The sequence below is a fragment of the Haematobia irritans genome, chromosome 1 (genome assembly GCF_050003625.1).
Source record: "Haematobia irritans isolate KBUSLIRL chromosome 1, ASM5000362v1, whole genome shotgun sequence".
Lineage (NCBI taxonomy): Eukaryota > Metazoa > Arthropoda > Insecta > Diptera > Muscidae > Haematobia > Haematobia irritans.
In genome coordinates this window covers 8,823,177-8,834,484 of record NC_134397.1, presented here as the reverse complement: position 1 = coordinate 8,834,484, position 11,308 = coordinate 8,823,177, and the positions used below count along the sequence as shown (strand labels likewise).

Below are 11,308 nucleotides of genomic sequence, written 5' to 3'. Positions count from 1 at the left end.
CCCTTGGAGCATCCCCCAGTGAAAGCCCCATGGGCGTACCTCATCTGTGAGAGGAGAAAAGTTAATGGGGGTAAAAGTACTTTTTGTTAGAATATCAACTATTTTCAACACTGATTTTCGCCTATTTAGACCCCACGACAACGAACTAAAGTGGGTATACGTAGGTAGCTGCACCCTTGGAGCATCCCCCAATGAAAGCCCCATGGGCGTAGCTCATCTGTGAGAGGAGAAAAGTTAATGGGGGTAAAAGTACTTTTTGTTAGAATATCAACTATTTTCAACACTGATTTTCGCCTATTTAGACCCCACGACAACGAACTAAAGTGGGTATACGTAGGTAGCTGCACCCTTGGAGCATCCCCCAGTGAAAGCCCCATGGGCGTAGCTCATCTGTGAGAGGAGAAAAGTTAATGGGGGTAAAAGTACTTTTTGTTACAATATCAACTATTTTCAACGCTGATTTTCGTCTATTTAGACCCCACGACAACGAACTAAAGTGGGTATACGTAGGTAGCTGCACCCTTGAAGCATCCCCCAGTGAAAGCCCCATGGGCGTAGCTCATCTGTGAGAGGAGAAAACACAATGGGGATAAAAGAAAGATTTGTTACAATTTCAACTATTTCAACACTTATTTTCGCCTATGTAAATGATCGTCTGACTCCGGATCCTTTTTCATGTAAATGTTGGTAGCCGACACTATGCTATATAATTCCGCCTACAGAAATTTCGTTGGGGAAACATCAATTCAGTTGGTTATGTATTACTTATGGAATAACAATTTCAACAAGTTTTTATGAAATCTCACAAAATTGTCGTTAACTAAAGTAGCCATATATAACTGATGGGCACCGATAGTATGTTCCATTCCATATGTTGTAAAATCGTTCATATATGTTTCCTTTAGAACATTTGATTTCCGTTAACATGCATCTAAATTAATATATTTGTTTTTTAACGTGCGAGTTTACTGAACAATTTTGCTGCAAACATTAGCGAACAGACCTAATCTCAGTAGTAGTGAATACCTGCTAAATGCTAAAAAAGAAGAAGACTATTAGAAGTGCGCCTTCTTCAATTTTAATATAAATAAATATAATTTAGCACGTGTATGACAAGGATGGCAATATAGTTGTCCATGTCATCAATATGAATTTGCCTTTTCATTTCGTAAGTTGATCATTTTGACATGTTCAACGTAACAGACAAGGACGTCAATATACTTATTGTATCTAACTATCCTTTACCAAAATTTGGGATGTATATTCTTTCAAACTAGGTCAGCATTAGATGTAGTTTTCAATTGAATTCTGAGAAATTTGAAATCTGGAAAAATGCATCTGCTGTAATATAATATAAAATGAAGAGCATTGGTTTTTTGGGATGCATTTAACTAGCAAGTAATAATACAAAATTTTATTCATGTAGCAAGATTTTTGCATCTTAAAATATTTTTGACCGTCGACAACCCGTCCGTGTCCTCCTTATTGACGTTTGTGTGCCCTCCATTCATAAAAATAAATTGCCGAATTAATCCATCATCTGAAATATTACTACAATTAGTCATATGGGAAGGTCTACAATTTGGCCCACAAAAATATCAGAAATGTTTCTGTTGGATGTTTTCGACCACAGAGTTCATTTTTTTAATTTTGGGTATAAAGTAATTTTTCCAACATCGAATTGCCTTAGAACAGCCCTCCACCTTTTTCCAGATTGATGAAGATCACACTATTTCAATAGCAGAAAACATTGCTTATCACCTTTCGGAAACGATTCAAAATCTTGCTTGGATTGCACTTAAACACCGTCCAGCATTGCACTGTAATGGTTCCACGTTTGTGTTTTGTTGCGAAGATCAAACATTCCGTGCGGCATTTGTACTAGACCTGAACCTGAATGTGGCTCAACAAATTTTTTTTCGACATTACCATAAAAATCATTTGTTTATTTTGACATACTATCCAAAGTTGCCAACCGCATTTTATATTTTGTGGGGATTTGGAATTGGTGTTTAAAAAATGCAGAACATTTTAAGGTGGGTTCTACGTTCGAGTTTATGTGTCGTCCAAAAATATAAGTTTTTCCGGACGGAATGTCTGTTTTTGCAAATAATCTTACAATGTGGCCACTCGATACGAATAGTCGATGATGACGAAATAATTGGTAAATTTGTTATCGATCCCATAAACATGCATCAGTATCAATTGTGCCTTCGGATTTAACTTATAGTGTGGCCAATATCTGGGATATGTTCGACACGAGCTCTGTCGTCCGGATAAACTTATAGTCTGGACGGTGCATTAGCCCGTAAAATCAAAATTCGGCGGCGACTTGACGGTTAAGGTGGCGCGAGTCGTCTCGGCAATTGAGTCAAGTCAGCGTTTACAAAAAGTTGGACAGAAAATTTGTGCACCCTTCATATTAAACCTTTCGTTCGATATGCAGGAACAGGCCATAAGACTCAAAAATGACGTATTGAATATTGGAGTTTTGGAATATTGGTTGACGTTGTACTTATATTTGTATCCACTTTTGTTTTGCCACTTTCGTCCACTGTGCAAATCGACATCTTTGCCAACATGCCACCTTTGCCTTGTTAAGGTAATTCCTTTTAAATCACCCCCACATAGAACTTATCTTTCAAGGATGTAGTGGGCCACTGAAAAAACGGTAAAAATGAAACTATTTTTCCATTTTGATATTTCATTCTACCTTTCCTTTTAAAAAATGGAAATCTTTCGATTTCTACAGACGACAACGACGCCGCATTCATCTTTAAACCCTCTCCATTATGGGATAGCAGAACCTCGATTCTCTATCCATAAGATTTTTCCTAGCCAGCAGCACTTCAATTTCAAATTGCAACATAAAACCATCAACTGAGAAAATAAAAAATGAAAAAAATGATGCACCAGCAGAATAGTAGACCACATAGACAAGTGACTGCATCCACATGGACAGAGCCCAAGTGGCTGCTATAGGACATTCACATATGAAAAATTGTTTTCAATATTAAGCAAAGGAAAGGACTTCTACTTCATATACAGCCAGACTCTAACGGAAAATGACAAAGAAGGTCCTATTAACGATGACTACATTCGCTGTTTGCAACCAACCCCCCCTTCACGACCATTCCCATCCTAATTGATGGCCTGGACAAGTTGCTACGTGATACTGCAATGCTAGATGCAAAGATGCATACCAACCTATGAGCATATGTTGGCAAAAAAACACACTAAAGGTCCACCAATGCCCCATCCATTCTAAGCTGGGGAGGGGTAGTAGAAGCTTTATGCATCGCCTGAATTTAGTTTTGCATTTGTCTATTTTGTGTCGCGATCTTTGTTGTCCTTTTTTTGATGGATATCTGTGTGTGTGTGTGTGTGTTGGTTTTTGTGTGGACTACGTGTTCTTCCATATCTCCCCCAATCCTTCGTGAACTTTTCTGCGCTTGTTTTTCTTGCCGCTTTTTGGAGGATTCAAATAAAAACGACTTTGCTTGCATTGGCCTTTGTTGCTTTCATTTTTGGTAGAAAGTTTATTTTTTGCTCCCATTTCTTTGATGCACATTTTTTTCTGGTGAAGACCACTTGCACTTTTTCTTGTTGCAATGTGGGTATGTGCGCGCGCGTTTCTCATAATGTCAAGGAAAAGGAGCAAAACAAAAATCCTTGATGTTTCATATCCTCAACAGTTCTTTTGTTTAACTTTTGTTTTGTCATTTGTCAGCACCATGGACATCAGCTATCGAAAAGAATGAAATCATTGAAAATTTGAGGAAGGTTTTAATACACCCAAAAAATAAGTGAAACCACCGTGGAAGAAAATGTAGGTTTATTTTAGAAAATTTGAACTAAAATATTTTTCTAATTGCATTATGTTACAAATAAATTAATACTTTTTGTCAAATTGAAGAAAATTTTTTAAAAATAATTAATTTTTTTTCTGTTATTTAAGAAAATTTCATATGTTGAAAGAAAAATTTGGATTTAAAAATTGTTAAAATGTTTTTAGCGCTGTACGAAGTTCGAGACAGGTAAAATTTTTTAGTAAAATTTGCTCATTTGAGAGACTTATGAACTCAATTTAAGCAAACTTCTGCCATTTCAGGAAAATATGAACTATTTTATTTCTTAGTAAAATTGTGCACTATATTTGTATACAACTTTTTTTCTTATTTTTAGTTCACGTCATTAAAGTTAGCAAAAAATTATTCAGATAAGGAACATTTACTCATATTATGCACAATTTAACTAAAATCAACTAATCTTCATGAACTACAATAAAGTTCAGTTGGCATTAGAGACCTTTTTTTCTGGGTGTATATTGAATTAAATTTGCAAGGAATGCGAACAGTGTAAGTTATTCGATGTTTTATAAACATATAAGCATTTTTATTTACTTTTTTTGTTTTACTAAATTTTTACATTAATTTTAAATTAATTAAAATGTTTATATCAATATTAATTTTGTGGACATTTATATTTTTAATTTAATTTAAATATACATATAAGCCTTTTTATTTTTTTTTGTTTGTTTTAAAAAAATTTTTACATTAATTTTAAATTAATTAAAATTTTTATATCAATATTAGTTTTGTGGGCATTTATGTTTTTAATTTAATTTAAATATAATTATTAAACTAAATTAAATAAAAAATTAAATAAATTAAAAAATTAAACCAAATAAATATTGACATAAAAAAATTAAAAAATTAATTATAACTTTTATTATTTTATGTGTGATTTGATTAAATTAATTTGAACTCTTTTAATTTTATTATTTTTATTTTAATTAAATTTTTATATCAATAATAATTTAGTTTTAATTTTATTGCTTTTAATTTAATTTTAATTAAATTTAAATATAATTTTTAAATTAAATTAAATAAAAAAATAAAAAAAATTAAAAAAGTAAACAAAATTAATATTAATATGAACATTTTAATTTTAATTACAACTTTAATTTTATGAAATCATTTACTTTGAGTTCTATTTTTATTTATTTCTTTGTTTAAATAAATTGTTATTGGTCAAAAACTTTTGTTAGCACTTAATTTTTTTATATTTATTTTCATAATTTATTATGATTGTAAATCTTGTAATAAATAATAATTTAATATATTTTAAATTTTTATATCAATATCAATTTTGTTTAAATTATTTTTTTAATTTAATATAAATTAAATATAATTTTAAAGTTGATTTAACTTTAATTTATTTTTTTATTTAATCTGAATTAATTTTAAATCTAATCTTTTTAATTAAAACTGAATCATAAAAAAATTATATAAAATTGAACATAATATTGACATTTTTAATAATAATTATATTTAAACTTTAATTTAAATTTTAATATAATTTCAATTGAAATTTTATTTTAATATTAATGTAAGAAAAGTTTAAATTTAACTTATAGTTAAATTTAATTTAAATTAAATTCAATTTAAATTTACCTTCTAAATTTAATTTAAATTATTTTTTTTAATTTAATTTCAATTTAAACTTTAAATTAAACCAAATTCAATTTAAAAAATCAACAAAAATAATATTAATATAAAACTAAATTTAGAATTAAATTTTTGTATCAATATTAATTTCGTTTCATATATTTTAAATATAATTAAATTAGATGTGTGAATTTAATTTAAATTATTTTTTTTTTAATTTAATTTTATATTTAATTTTTTTAATTCAATTTAAATTTTAAGTTAAATAAAATTAAATTTTAAAAAATTAATTTAAATTTTGGTTAAACATTTTAATTATAATTTTAATATTAATTTTAATTATTTTATAAGATATGAATTCTATAAATTTTATTATTGTAATTTATTTCTTTGGTACTATGAATGTTTATATTCATTTAAATTTGAATTCAATTTTTTATTTCTTTAAATTTAATATTAATTAAATTTAAATATAATTTTTAAATTTAATTTAATTTAGAAAAGTAAAGAAAATAAATATTAATATTAATATGAACATTTTAATTACAACTTTAATTTTAATTTTATGAAATCATTTACTTTGAGTTTTATTTTTATTTATTTCTTTGTTTAAATAATTTTTTTTTTTGTTAGCACTTAATTTTTTTATATTTATTTTCATAATTTATTGTGATTGTAAATCTTTAATTTTAATTTTATGAAATCCTTTACTTTGAGTTTTATTTTTATTTATTTCTTTGTTTAAATATATTTTTTTGTTAGCACTTAATTTTTTTATATATATTTTCATAATTTTTTGTGATTGTAAATCTTGTAATAAATAAAAAAATTGTATATTAAATTAAATTACAATTTTTATATCAATATCAATTTTGTTTAAATTTATATATTTTTTTAATTTAATATAAATTAAATGTACTTTTTTAAGTTGATTTAACTTTAATTTAATTTTTTTATTTAATTAAAATAATTTAAAGCAATTTTTTTCTTAAAAGTGAATAATAAAAAATTTATTTAAAATTAAACAAAATAAATATTGATATAAAAAATTTTTAATCATAATTCTATTTAAACTTTAATTTATATTTTAAGCTTAATTTTAATGTAATTGAAATTTTTATTTTAATATAAATTTAAGAGAAGTTTGAAACTTAACTTTTAAATGAAATTAAATTCAATTTAAATTTAACTTTAATTTAACTTTAATTTAAATATATTTAATCTAAATTAAATTCAATTTAAATTAATTTTTTTTAAATTTAATTTAAGTTGTTTTTTTTTTAATTTAAATTTTAAGTTAAATTTAATATAAATTAATTTAAATTTTGTTAAGTTTACATTAAATTTAAATTAAAAAAATTAAGCAGAATTAATGTTGATATAAAAATTTAAATTAAAATTTTAATAAAAAAAAAATTATGTATATATTTATATACTCAAATTTTCTAGCATTTCGGAAATCATTCCCATGTTTGTGGACTCCAAAAAGAAGTCTTAATTTTCCGTTTTCTTCCTTAATTTTAAATTTATTTTTTTAATTCAATTTAAATTAATTTAAATTTAGTTTAGTTTAAAGTAAATTTAAATTAAAAAGCAGAATTATTATTGATAAAAAATTTAAATTTTAATAAAAAAATTTATGAATATATTTATATACTCAAAGTAAATTTACTAGCATTTCGGACATCATTCTGATGTTTGTGGACTCCAAATTTTTATTTTAATATAAATTTAATATAAATTAAATTCAATTTAAATTTAACTTATAAATTTAATTTAAATTAATTTTTTTTAAATTTAATTTCAATTGTTTTTTAATTAAATTTTAAGTTAAATAAAATTAAATTAAAAAAAAAATAAATTTTGTTTAGTTTACATTAAATTTAAATTAAAAAAATTAAGCAGAATTAATGTTGATATAAAAATTAAAATTTTAATAAAAAAAATTATGTATATATTTATATACTTAAATTTTCTAGCATTTCGGAAATCATTCTGATGTTTGTTAACTCCAAAAAGAAGTCTTAATTTTCCATTTTCTTCCTTAATTTTAAATTTATTTTTTTTTTTAATTCAATTTAAATTAATTTAAATTTTGTTTAATTAAAATTAAATTTAAATTAAAAAATAATCTGAATTATTATTGATAAAAAAAATTAAAATTTTAATTTTAATAAAAAAAAAATTATGTATATATTTATATACTCAAAGTAAATTTACTAGCATTTCGGACATCATTCTGATGTTTGTGGACTCCAAAAAGAAGTCGTAATTTCCCATTTTCTTCCTTAACGGCTATTTTCCAAATTCCTTTCCTTTTATTGGATTTACAAAGACATTCCAAGCTTTATGACTCCCTACTCTCTGTGCATGACTCTTTGGAAATATGGAAAATACAAAACTGTACTTTTATGTAGCTCCCGTTCTTGGATGAAGCCATCTTGGTAGCTTTCTGTTGCCAGGGAAGGCTGACATGGGCCACCTCTTCTCTGGCCATCTAAGATGAGGATGCATCCGTGTGCAAAAACAAATCTCCTGCGCAAATGCATGCAATATGAATTGCAGCAGTGACTCCATCAAGCTATGGCCTGGTCCTGGCAACGACATCCAAATAAAACTAAAACTCCAACAACATATCAAACAAAACAATATTGGATTTTTTGTTTTGTTTTGCACCAAAAAATGAATGAAAAACACAATGTGGGAAAATAGCTACGAAAACACACACGGTTCGTGGAAAAAAACGCGCAATCCAAACCATATAGAACAAAACCAAACCAAACCAAATCGAAGCGAATGGAGTAAAGGACACACGGGCAAACGGAGTAACAAAATTCTTTTCACCAAATCAGTTTGAGGCGTTCACCAAAAGAAGCCTACAAAAAATTGCAACATAAACGAAGGAAACAACATTCAGAGCCATAGCCAGAGCCATTTCCTCCTCGACTCCCCCACCATTAGCACCAGCCTATATGCATTCACATTTCCATGCCGTAGATTTGCATTCGTATCCGAACTGGGAATCCATGTATTTTGAAAAATCTATAAAGAAAAACTTGGTCATGTCGTAAAGAAAGCAACAAAAGTTTTGCATCCAAAGACATTACCACTTGCATAACTGGCGTGCGTTGAAGTCTTTTTCTATTTTTACAGGGAGTTGGAATTTTTGTAGAAGGTCTTATTTGATGAAGGCGAAAAGAGTAGCAGTGCATCACTGGGGCATTTGGATCGAATGCCAGGGTGAAAACAAATGGATACTACCCATCTTTTGCTTATCGAACTGCATGTTTGCCCTCGTACTCATACAGACATATTCACAAGATAGATGTGGACTTAACTCGCACCAATGGGCCATACGGACTAGAGGGACACTGTTAAAGTTTTCGAAGGACTCGAGGATTATTAGTGTTATAATCGTAGATGAAAAAACATAAGGAAACCTTGATTTGAGACTATATACGGAGTTGGTGGGACTCCGTAAATTTGATACAATAGAAAACCTGATGATCTCGAGGAACATTCCTCAATATTACTGTAGAGTAGAGTTGAGTAGTTTCGGAGCGATCTAGCTCTTTGGAACTATTCCGTGGCTGGAACTAAGTGAACTGGATCCGATACCTTTACTCTTTCAGCTCCACAGTTCCTTAAATTCATTTCGTTGTGTACTCATTCCATTTCTTTCGCTCTTTATGACAACAGCTCTCACTTAAATTGAAGTTGCCAGATCCTTAATGAAGATATCGAAACTGTTCCAACCTAAGTATCAATACCAACATGCTTTACAAAAATTATGTAAAACAGCAAACCCTGTACATTGCGGAAGAATATTTTACGCAATAGAAACAAATCATAAACGAAAGGCGAACTTTTGGTCTAAAGTCGGTAAAATATTTGTTTGCATAGTAACTTTTGAGTTTATCTATGAAAAAATTTACACACAATATTCCTAAAATAAATGTAGATCTTTGTATTAGTATTGATCTCTGAAAATTTTTTACAGAGTTATACCATTATCTAATTTTAGTCCCAAAATCTTTATTATACAAATTAATGTTCAAGAAATTTGATTAAATTCTTGTGAACTTTTATGTTTTACTTAAATTTAGTGTTCATGCGTTTTATTTTCTTGCGGAGCTAAAAGAAAATTTCAATATATGGGATTCTTTAAGCACTTTCCTTATCCGGATCCAAAAGGAACTGTGGAACTAAATGATGGAACTAATTCCTTTTTAGCAGCGGATCTGAAAAGACCGATCACTTTAGTGAGCCGGGATCGCCCAACTCAACTGTAGTCGTTTGCGAAGATTTTAGGGAATCATGTTACCCACATTTCATAGAGGTCAAAAAGCATTATAGAGAAAGTTTCTTAGGCTTGTCTTTTAAAAAATGGTTCGCGGTGTCCAAAAATTGGGACTTTGACCTTGAAGACACACCTCGAAGCGGACGACTTGTGGAAATCGACGAAGCCTATCTGAAGACGCTATGGATGAAAGATAGTCAACGTGTAAAAATTAGCATCAGTACTTTGAAAATCTCGTCGTACTCAAAAACTAGAAGTGTGTCTGCCCCTTTTTGAATAGAAACTCTACGAACTTATGTTATCCTACATTCGACATTCATTTCTGGATTAAGAGAAGTTGAATAAAGGTCAAATAATCCTACTTTAAGTTAGGTTAGGTTAGGTGGCAGCCCGATGTATCAGGCTCACTTCGACATTTCATTCCATTGTGATACCACATTTTTCTGTCTTATCAATGAGTGCTGCCCGATTCCATGTTAAACTCAATGACAAGGGACCTCCTTTTTATAGCCGAGTCCGAACGGCGTTCCACATTGCAGTGAAACCACTTAGAGAAGCTGTGAAACCCTCACCAGCATTACTCAGGTGGGATAATCCATCGCTGAAAAACTTTTTTGGTGTTCGGTCGAAGCAGGAACCGAACCCACGACCTTGTGTATGCAAGGCGGGCATTCTAACCATTGCACCACGGTGGCTCCCTACTTTGTTTTTACTAATGAATTGACCATACTTGCTGAAAGCCATTCCACATTCCTCGGGGCGTCATTTCCATCTCAAACACACTTTGGCATTATTAAAGGGTGGACTTTTTCATGGTTCTTGATCATCACCTGTTAGCCTACTTTAAGACTCCATTCGACTTTTTCTTTGCAGAGAAAATTGTCAACAAATCATTTAAGAGCTTCCCAGTTTCTGCGTAACATCTTGCGGACTATATTTCTGAAAGAGATTTTCACAATTTATTTTTCAAGTTCTTTTCAGTGCTCTGTACCTACATCCCAAGATGATATGCTCGACTTCATCTTCCATTCGTAAATGCAGGCATTTGAGCTGAATTTTCCCAAATGTTATAGTAACATCCGAAAGTTGCCATGACCAAAAATCATCAGAGTCATCTTTCTCATCACATTGGTATATAGTCAATGTAATCATCTGTTCCTTGTCTCATGTCACGGTCATTCCTGCCATTATGCCCTCGTGTCCGCTATCAGCTCCATAGCGCCTTGTTTTTTGACTAGGAAACCTTAATTGCTAGGAGACCTCAATTGCTTAGAGGTCTATGAGGATCGTTCTGCCTATTAATATTGAGGCTTTTCCCTATACTGTGCGTTACGCTAAAGTAACTCTCGAAGCTACTCTCTTTTGTAGGGATTCAAATGTCGAAAATTGATTTTGGCAAAAAACAAAAACTTCAAATTTTAAAATTCGTATCGTTTAAAATCGATTAATCATCCACTATTTACTGTTTTGTCGATATTGGATTGAAAGGAATATTTATTTTTTGCGAGTAAGGGTGGGGAAATTCTTTCAGCACCTGTCAATGTGTCCATTCGTGTGT

The 11,308-nt window shown here is 29.3% G+C and overlaps 1 long non-coding RNA gene across 1 annotated transcript; it reads left to right on the top strand.

Annotated features, from left to right (window-relative positions):
• The first annotated feature begins 1,514 nt into the window (after positions 1 to 1,514).
• LOC142237284 (uncharacterized) lies at positions 1,515 to 1,967 on the top strand. Its single transcript, XR_012722428.1, has 2 exons — positions 1,515 to 1,654; positions 1,714 to 1,967. It is a non-coding gene; the product is annotated as an uncharacterized LOC142237284 (long non-coding RNA).
• Positions 1,968 to 11,308: the final 9,341 nt, after the last annotated feature.